Genomic DNA, 10,935 nt, shown 5'->3' on the forward strand with positions numbered 1-10,935 from the left:
GAGAGCTTTACGAAGGGTGTTATACTACGATACCTATATGAAATTTATTATGTTGAATTTAACTACGAATGCTACGGAAATATGATTGTTTTTAAATCTAGATAAAGGATTAGAGGGGAATTGAATCCACCTCGAATCCAACTTAATAACCTAGCATAGATTCTTGTATCTCGATTCTTACTTTCTTACGGCAAGAAATTCGAGTTCTAATCCCTAGTATTCATGGCATTTCTACCGAATACTAACTAGCATGTGAGGTCGTTCACCCATTCTCATGGCGAATCACGACCTTCTAGATTGGAATAGATTCTACAATGCTTCTACACTATACCACTAAGTTTTCATCAAGGCTTCATCAACCCCTCTAATGGAGGTTTTAGCCTTGAGTCATCAAACCATCATTTCCCATTGAATTATAACTACACATCATATTAAAATTCTAACTTAACTAAATTAACTAACAATGTTTCAATCTTCAATCTACTTAAACTACGAAATGATAATCAACAAGAATTAAAATTAGATCTATAAATTGAGATGACAAAAATCAAAATTGACAAAATAACTATTTTATTTATCTAATCAATCAAGAACAATGATTCAAAGACTTAATCTAAAACAAGAATTGAAAATGGAACTAAAACTTAATTAATCTACTGAAAACTAGATCTAGAATTATCTATATTGTTTTAGGTCTAACTAGCTACCATTAACAAAGAGCTAAACTTTGGTTTTTATACTTTCAGATCCAAAAATCGTGCATGGGCTTGGAGCCATGTTTTGGGCCAGAGAATTAGGCCCAAAACCCAATTCTTTCAGTCCAAAAAGGCCTTTTCAGCTGTAGTTGGCTTCAACAGAATTTTTGTCCACTTCTGCTCCTCTAATTGGGTCAAGGCTTAGACCATTGGAAAGCTCTTTCCGAGCCGGTCGTTTTGAAATAAGGTAGGTCCCATTCCGAGGTCTGAGTCCAAAGATACGGCCCGGAAGTTCTAATCGACTTTGTGTCAATTTTCGCCCAAGGTCGACTTTTCAGCTTTTGACCGAGCTTTAGAAGGGCTTTATCTTCTTGAATCTTGGCCTTTAATCACGGAACTCCTTAGTAACCGACCTTTTCTCCTTTATCTCGCTAAAGTGGCACATTTCTGCACATAATGGACTTTGAAGCCTCGAAATGCATAAAAACACGTCGGTGTTAACTCTTTAATTATTACTCACATAATTGGTCTAAAAGTATGATTATTAAGGGTTAAAACTATAGTTTTGGGCTCTTATCAAATCACCCCTTAAACAGCATTTTGCTTGTCCTCAAGCAAAGATGAGAAATTAGAATAAGTGACTAAAAAAAAATAGAGTTCTATCTACTCTTTTATTTGAGTGTGATTGCATTGACCATATATGCAACAAGGCCTTAAACCACTAGGAATTCCCTAGTGGACGAAGTTATAGCCTCGTGGAGAGTTTTCCAGTGAAGGTACTCACAAACTTCATCTATACTACAACAACTAAGAAATAAAACTATTGTTTCCTCATTCATGTCTCAACTATCTATACATCTTACTAGCAATTGAATAAGAATAACCAAGTCAAAAACCTAAACTAATATATGCATAATAATCAATCATCTATGATACAAATATATATACTATGAGTAATACTATGAAATGCCTAGCGAGGTTCAAGCTTTGAAAACTCGAATAGCGTCCTTAAGTAGGTCCTCACATAAATGTCAAGACAAAAACCACTCTAATTTTTCCGCTCAAGTTTCGCTACTCCAGTGTGCAGTGGGCACACTTTACCTTACAATCTCAATGACAACAAGGAAGCCGGAGTCGATCAAACACATCTGCCACTTACTATCACACTAACTTATTCCTAATTGAGCTAAAGGTCTTTATTAGGTGTCATGGGATTAGGAGATGGTTTAAGAAGGAAGGAAATGGATATTCAAAAGGACAAGTCTGAGATAATAGAGTATTTATATTATATAACTTAGAAAACCTTGTTATTTTCTTTGCTTCTATACTTTGTTTCCATCCTTAGCCATATTTTTCTTTTCCTTTTCTTTGGCTTTTTGACTCCCTTTTTATTCTATTTTTGGAGTTTTTATTTATTTCTATTTTTTTTTTTTTCTTTTCCTTGGATGGAAACTTCTTTTCTTTTTATGAAGCAACTAACTAATTTTTGTTTACATGTGTTTTTTCTCTTCTTCTTTCTTCACTCATTCTATTCGGAATTTATTCTAGATTGGGTAAGTTGATTTTTTTATTTTGTTTTTTTTTTGTAATAGGGTAAAGGATTTGTGGGTTATGAAAGGCTAAAGAAAGGCTCGAGGGCTTAATTAACTAAAAATAATTCATAGGTTTGAATTTCTGGCTATATCGATCCAAAGAGGGCCTAAATTCTCGCTTTTAGGATATGGCATAGTGATCGAAAGCAAGTGGACGGTGATTTCTATCTGGATTTTACTTCTCCCCTTGTGTCATTTCAAGAAATGTTTCGCTTCATATAAGGCTTTAGGCTATATTCTCACAGATTTGTAGAATAAGTACTCTAGCCTAGATTTTAAACTTATCGCTAACAATCATAGATACTCATGTAATATATTTATAGATAGATGCAAAGATTATTACCTACATATTAACTTAAGTTCCTAACAATTATTCTGATGAAAAAGCTACGTGAGACTTCTAGATTGTTAAGAGCATAGAGAAAGAAAACAATACCAATATTCCTAAGTGTATAGCATAAACTTATTTATTTATATTTTTGAAAATTTTGAAACTTTAACTAGAAAACAAATGCATATTATACATATCTATATCCTAACAGATGTTTTAATTACACGTGTTTCTATGCCCCCAAACAAGAAGCATGCTTTGTCCTCAAAGCATTTAAATAAAGAGGGTAGAAAAATACCATGGAAACGCTGCGGAAATTCTGGGACATCTACAAAACAAGGTTAGAACATACTAATATAGGAAATAAAATATCGACGCGAACTCTATAAGAGTTCCACCCATTATGGGGTTAAGTAATTAAATTTGTTTTGGGCCATAAGTAGACAATAACAAAACTAAAACCTACCTTATCTCCCCCGCTTTAAGCATCCTCCTCCTCAAGAAAGAGATGAGGTTCCTTCAAGATCCCCGGTCCATTATAACTTGCCAAGCTTGCCGCCATTTATCATCTACTAATACTAACCTGTTAAGTGTTATTATGTCCGATGGGATGTACGGGCTAACCAATTGAGGCTTCACCGCCATCCCCGCCAAGTCATTATTCGCGAATGAGCTTAACCATCCAATTAGTGGGTCTCATGACTTCAACCCTTTTCCAATCTGTGAATTGTGCACGTAATACTGTGTCAACAACTACGATGATGCGGCTTTACCAACACAGGCATAAGAAGATACTTACGCCTCATGGTTTGGGCTCTCTTAAGACTAGCGACTAAAACTCGGGGAATGTCATATCGGGGACGTCCCTCACCTAAAGCGAGGAAAATGTTACCAGCAGTACTGTTTGCAGAAATGAACTGCCATTCCCCCAAAATATTCATCAGGATGAATAACATGGTGGTGCCTACGTTTAGGGAAAGGCTACCAAGGGCAATGCTATATCGCCCCTGGTCAATTACTCGAAATACCCCTCCCCCATAATACTCATGGAAATATGTATAATCATAAAGATATGCATTATCGGGTCATATATGCCCATGTGTGAACAGGATCAGGTATTGGTAATCCTCAAACTAAAGCGACCACATTTTTATTGAATTGATGTGTCGCGGTCATCGCACTCTGACGGAGAATTCTTGTTCTCCATCCCGATTATAATAGAATTTAACGTGGTCGAGAAATAAGCGAAGAAGTTGTGGTGAATATGAATCGCCATCACTTACGGTAGATGACGCCATCCTAATCAAGCAGGATCCCGTGGTCGGAACCAATGTCCATAGGTCTCGGTTCCCAACACATCTTCGAAAAGACCTGCTCGTGTATGGTTATAGGAGATGTCATCTCAACAACTCTTTGAACACTTCCAAAAAAATCCTGGAATGACCCTCTGAAAATTGGAATTTTCCGCTCCGTATATGAAGGGTGGGTGCTTCGTGGGTTTTGCAATTATAGTGTTTGGGCACGAGTCGCGCTCAAGGAGGGCGTGGGTCACATTCTGAGCAAAATTTCCGGAAGTGTAAAGGGCACAGGTGCGCTCTGACGAGGCGCAGATGCGCTCGTAAGTGCTGAAACAGAAATTTAGAGGAAAAAGAAGGAAAAGCTTGGAGTGAAAGGTGCGGGATGATGGTTTCATGATTTTCTAAAAATCTTGGTATCTTTCATACTCGATTTAGAATAGTAGCTTCTAAACTCCCCTAGATTTCATGCTACCACCACACAAATCATAGATATGCCGATATCGACCAAATTCTCAACCTTTCCTCCAAGACTACTTTACCGCGGATGATCATATAACGAATTATGCTCGGTATAAATATTACCACCCCCAAACAAGTCGGGAAGGTGGGATTAATGATAAAAACAAGCAGTACTCGAAATTAACCAATTATATTAAAAATAAAATTTAAATCCAAACAACATAAAACAAACACATTAATATTTAAATTTAACTACTTAATTAAAATCCAACGAATAAAACAAAATTATGAAATAACAGCGAACACAACCTGACGGTGAACACCTAGTTATGTGATGAAGATGGACCCTGAGATGGAGATTGGCTTGAACCATCTGTCCTTCGGCGATGACGCTCATGCCTGTCGGACTCGGCTGAAACAGAGTCCTCCACAAGTGGCATACGTCGTAGCATCTCTATTCGGAACAAGCGCTGTGCTTCCATCTCAGTCCTGAGTACTGCATATTGGGCTTGTTGATGCTGGTGGATAGTCTCCATGTTAGACAGGATATCGTCCTGAACCCCTTCGAGCATTTCAAGTCTCGTTTGAAGGTTCGTTTGCTTCTTTCGAATTACAATCTGTTTATCTCGGATATCTTCACAAATACCATAAACGCAACGCAAGGCAGTTTGCAATACTTGCATGCGTTCTAAATTAGAACTACATTTATCTAATGCATCGTCATCCATACATGTCATATCCTCCCTTTCATCCTCCGACTCAACCATTTTTTCTTCAGACAACGGCCAAGTCTCTTGGATGCAATCTGTATAGATACTTGCATTAGAATGCAATTTGATCTTAATAGGAACAGATCTTGCGACAAATTCTAAAGGAGACCATGATCTTAGTGATCAATACTGGGGAAGAGGCGCCAAGTTTTTCCCCTCCTCGAATCACATTAAACATTAAATCGAGGATGCAGAAATTATACTTATTTGTTTGCAAAATCCAGAGAACGTCGCGACATTGCGGGCCGATATCATCGACTTTTGTTTTTCCCTAGGGCGTTTCCTACCAATCCACCGAAGCTTCCAGCCTTGATTAGTTCTCGGGGTTGATCCCGGACGAATGAGATGTCGGATTGTATTCACCCTCCACGACGGTATCCTTCATCAAAGAAGGAACTCCAAAGATACCGATTCCTGAATTGTCGCTACTGTGTTGCTTTCTGCCGTAATTCCTAACATTCAACCAACAACCGCCTCGTTACTTCCTCCTCGTTCCTCGCTACCTTTATGAAAATCCTATCCCCCTCCAATTCTCACTTCTTATAAAATTGTTCTGCCAAATCATAATGATAGAACTCCTCAGTTGAGTACCACAGTCCGTTCCAATGCCTCCTAATCATCTCCGCATCGTAAAATGGCGCGAAGCTATCGAAAGCAAACGCGTGCTCCGGCAAAATTCTTCGTCGTAGTGCCATTGAAGTTTCTGAGACAACTAATGGTTTTGTAGACTGTGGGGGAGGCGAGTTTGAAGAAAAACAACTAAAACAACGGTGGTGGCGGTTTTTCGGAGTTAGGGTGGTGGTGGTAATGGTTTAAAGAAGATTTTAGTTGGATTTGATTATCTTGGTGTGGGTGTAGTTAGGTTTTTTTCTCTCTCTCTATTTTTTTTTTATTTTTTTATTTTGGTGTTTAAGGTTTGTTTTACCTTGATAACCGGCAGGATTGACTAAAAAGAAAGAAACCGTGTGTTTTTTGGGAAGGAAGGAGACGCATAGACGTGCGTGCGGTTTGGGCCCAAGCCCAGTTTGAATTCTGAAAATTTCCGATTTTTTGTGCAATTTCAAACTCAATTTGTCGCTTCGATTCATCGCCCGATTTTGGCTTAATGAGTTATGGAAATGATCAGTAGAGAATTTCCAATCCAATGATCCATAAAACACTCAATTCCAACCATGGTTGACGTATAAAAGGGTGGAAAACGCCTCAAAGTGTGTGTGTGTGACGTAAGTTATGCTTAACTAAGGAAATCTAAGTTTAGATTACGCCAACCCAATTGAACTACAAGTAATGGGCCTAAGCAACATAAATGGAAAGTTCGAGCAATCCAGATGGAGAGACCGATTGCCCACCCCCAAACAAAATTTTAAACACAAAATTTGTTCTAACGCTGGTCGCTTAAAAGTCGATTCCCAAGACTTGTTGGATTGCTATTTCTATGATTAAGAATTTTTTATTATTATTTATTTTATTTATTTATTTATTTATTAGTTTATTATAAGAAAAATGAAAAACAATAAATACATAATTCACCCCTTAGAGGAACATGACTCAAAACCGAGAAAAACATGCAAAAGTGGAAAAACGTGGAATTATGTTAACCGTGGACTTAGGATCCGTATTTATACCACACACTCCATAATGAGGGGGCCGGTTACTGAATGGTGCATGATAATGATAATAATGATAAGTCTACCTACGAAATGAATGATGAATTCACAACATAAGTAAACTAACAACTAAACTTTTACTAACAATTATCAAAGTTTCCACTCTCGATCAATAGTACGATATAGTGGAGTAGAGTGATTCGTTCCACTCTTAGTCCTTCCGTATGCTTGTTTTCTAGTCTCAATACTCTACTTAAAGTCAATGAGAGTTTTACGAAGGGAATTAGACTACGATGCAACTACCCACGAAATGCACTAGTCGGTTATCAGAATACTAAGGGAATGCTACGTTGATTCGATGATAAGGAGTTAGAGGGGGATTGATTCCACCTTAACTCAACTTAATCCACTAGCGACGAGTCGTCGTAATCCGAATTGAACTGCTACACAGAACAATCGGTTCTTCCTAATCCCTAATTACACATGGCATTTCTACCAATTTATAACTAGCATGTGAACAATTAAACCCATTCTCATGGTGAACTAATTATTTCTGGCGTGGAATAGAAATTACGACGACTCTACATTAAACGGAATCAAGCTTTCATCAAGGCTTCTCAACCCTCTAATGGAGGTTTAGCCTTGAATCATTCATAATCATTTCCATTTAAATTTAAACTAAACATAATATAAAGCATTGAAATTTACTTAATTAAACAATAATGGAATCTAATTAATAACTAAGAATTGAATGGTAACAAGAATTGAATTTAGATCTAATAAATTGTAAATGACAAAAACGAAATTGATAAAGGACACTACTTTATTGATCTAATCAAATGAAGAACAAGATCCAAGGTTTAATCTAATAAAGGATTTGAAACTAATAAAATAAAACAATTAAATCTAGATCTAGAAGCTATTTTAATGGCTACTTTCTATTCTAAGCTATCTACCTAACCTAACTGCCATTAACACTGAGTTAAGCTTTTGTTCTTATACATTCAGATCCAAAAATCGTGCATGGGCTTGGAGCCATGTTTTGGGCCAGAGAATCAGGCCCAAAACCCAATTCTTTCAGTCCAAAAAGGCCTCTTCAGCTGCAGTTGGCTTCCACAGACTTTTCATCCACTTCTTCTGCTTTGATTGGGTCAAGGTTTGGACCATTGCAAAGCTCTTTCCGAGCCGGTCGTTTTGACATAAGGTAGGCCTCATTCCGAGGTCTGAGTCCAAAGATATGGCATTCGAAGTTCTCACGACTTTTGCTCCTTTATCTCGCTTAAAGTGGCACATTTTCGCACATAATGGACTTTGAAGCCTGAAATGCATAAAAACGCGTAATCAGTATTAACTCTTACTTATTATTCACATAATTGGTCTAACAGTATGATTATTAAGGGGTTAAAACTACAGTTTTGGGCTCTTATCAAACCACCCCAAACAAAGATTTTGCTTGTCCTCAAGCAAAGATGAGAAATTAGAATAAGTGACCAAAAATGGAGTTCTAACTACTCGTTTTAGCTGAGTGCATTGCATTGACCATATGCAACAAGGCCTTAAACCACTAGGAATTCCCTAGTGGACGAAGTTATAGCCTCGCGGAGAGTTTTCCGATGAAGGTACTCACAAACTTCATCTATACTACAAACGACTAAGAAAATAAAACTATTGTTTCCTTATTCATGCTCAACTATCTATACATCTCTCTAGCAATTACATAAGAATAACCAGTCAAAACCCTAAGTTAATATATGCATAATAATCAATCATCTACAATAAACATATATACAATGAGTAGTACTATCAAATGTTTAGCAGGTTTGTTTATGAGAACTCGGAATAGCGTCCTTAAGTAGGTTCTCACAATAATAGTCAAGAAACAACACTCTGATTTTTCCACTCAAGTTTAGCTACTCTGTCAAAGTGGGCACACTTTACCTTACAATCTCAATGACAACAAGGAAGCCGGGGTCGATCAAACACATCTGCCACTTACTATCACACTAACCTATTCCTAATTGAGCTAGAGGTCTTTATTAGGTGTTACGGGGATTAGGAGATGGTTTAAGAAGGAAGGAAATGGATATTCTAAAGGACAAGTCTGAGATAATAGAGTCTTCATATTATGTAACTAGAGAAAACCTTGTTATTTACTTTTGCTTCTACAATTTGTTTCCATCCTTAGCCATATATATATATTTTTTCTTTTTCTTTGGCTTTTGACTCCCTTTTATTCTATTTTTGGAGTTTTTATTTTATTTTATTTTTTTCTTTTCCTTGGATGGAAACTTCTTTTCTTTTTCTGAAGCAACTAACTAATTTTTGTTTACACAGTGTTTTTCTTCTTCTTTCTTCACTCATTTTATTCTCGGACTTATATTCATTGGGTAGGTTGATTTATATATATATATATATATTTTTTTTTTTTTTTTTTTTTTTTTTTGTTTTTGTAACAGGGGTAAAGGAATTGTGGTTTATGGAAGGCTAATGAAAGGCTCGAGTGGCTTAACTAGCGAAAATAATTCATAGGTTTGAATTTCTGGCTATATCGATCCAAAGAGTGGCCTAAATTCTCACTTAGGATATGGTTTAGTGATCAAGCAAGTGGACGTGTGATTTCTCTATCCGGATTTTACTTCTCCCTTGTGTCATTTCTCAAATGTTTCATTTCATATAAGGCTTTAGGCTATATTCTCACAGGATTTGTAGAATAAGTACTCTAGCCTAGATTTTAAACCATTGCTAACAATCATAGATACTCATGTAATATATTTATAGATAGATGCAAAGATTATTACCTACGATAAACCTAAGTTTCTAACAATTATTCTCGATGCAAAAGCTATGTGAGACTTCTAGATTGTTAAGAGCATGGAGAAAGAAACAATACCAATATTCCTAAGTGTATAGCATGACTTATTTATTTATATTTTTAAATTTTGAAATTTTAACTAGAAAACTAATTCATATTATATATTTATATCCTAGCAGATGTCTTAATTACCCGTGTTTCTATGCCCCCCAAACAAAAAGCATGCTTTGTCCTCAAAGCATTGTAAATAAAGAGGGTAGGAAAAAATACCATTGAAGCGCCGCGGAAATTCGTAAAACATCTGCAAAACAAGGTTAGAACGCACTAATATAGGAAATAAAACCGACGCAAACTCTATAAGAGTTCCACCCATTATGGGGTTAACATAATTAAATTGCTTGGGACATAAGCAGACACTCAATGTAACTAAAACTTACCTCCACTCTTGTTATTGTTATTCATCATCTTCGCTCATCCTCTACTTCTATAAAGAAGTGAGGTTCCTTCGCGCCCCGCCATGCTATGATAATTTGCCGCTTCACGCCATTTATCATCTATGGTTGCTAACCTATTAAGTGCCACTTGGTCTGATGGGGTGTAGGGTGCAACCTCGGTGAGGTTGTATCCGCCACCCATGCCAAGTCATTGCACGGAAAGATCGAATAATACTATTGGTGGGTCGCGATCGTGTCTACCTTAATCCAATCCGTGAAACGGTACAAAAAACAGGAAAGAAACATAGCATAATACGTGAAATTAGAACAGGCATAAGAAGGTACTTATGCCTCATGGTATGGGCTCGTGCTAAACTAGACATCAAAGTCCGGGAAGGTCATAGAACCGGCCCATTGGCTAAAGCAAGGAAAATTTTGCAAGTGGCGCCATTCACGTAAGAAAAACGCCATTCCCTAAAATGTTTAGCATAATCCAAAACATAACACTTCCTATGTTCATGGACAAGCTACCAAGGGCAACGTTATAGTCCCCTTGGTCCTCAAACACGGAAAATGCCTGCCCCATAAGCCTCGCGGCAAAGACTCATAAGTATAGACATACATATTATCAATCTAATAGCACCATGGGTCTTGTATCTCAGCCGGCATAGCAAGTCCAAGAACAAATGCTAGCAAGAACCCCGGTAATTTCCATTGGTTCATTATCAATGGTGATGGAGAACACTTGTTCTCCATCCGGTCTTTCAAAGAAAATGCAGTTATTATAAAAATAAGATGCAAGCTTTGGAGAATAAAGTTCAGCCGTCTTACCATAAGAGGTTCCTAAACCAACGATGTGATCACTCATAAAACCAAGCACCGTAAGTAGTGCTTTGGAACAAATCTTCAAAAGACTGTTCGATTATTATGGAGATGT

Source organism: Coptis chinensis, chromosome 5 (assembly GCF_015680905.1).
Source record: "Coptis chinensis isolate HL-2020 chromosome 5, ASM1568090v1, whole genome shotgun sequence".
In the NCBI taxonomy this organism is placed as follows: Eukaryota; Viridiplantae; Streptophyta; class Magnoliopsida; order Ranunculales; family Ranunculaceae; genus Coptis; species Coptis chinensis.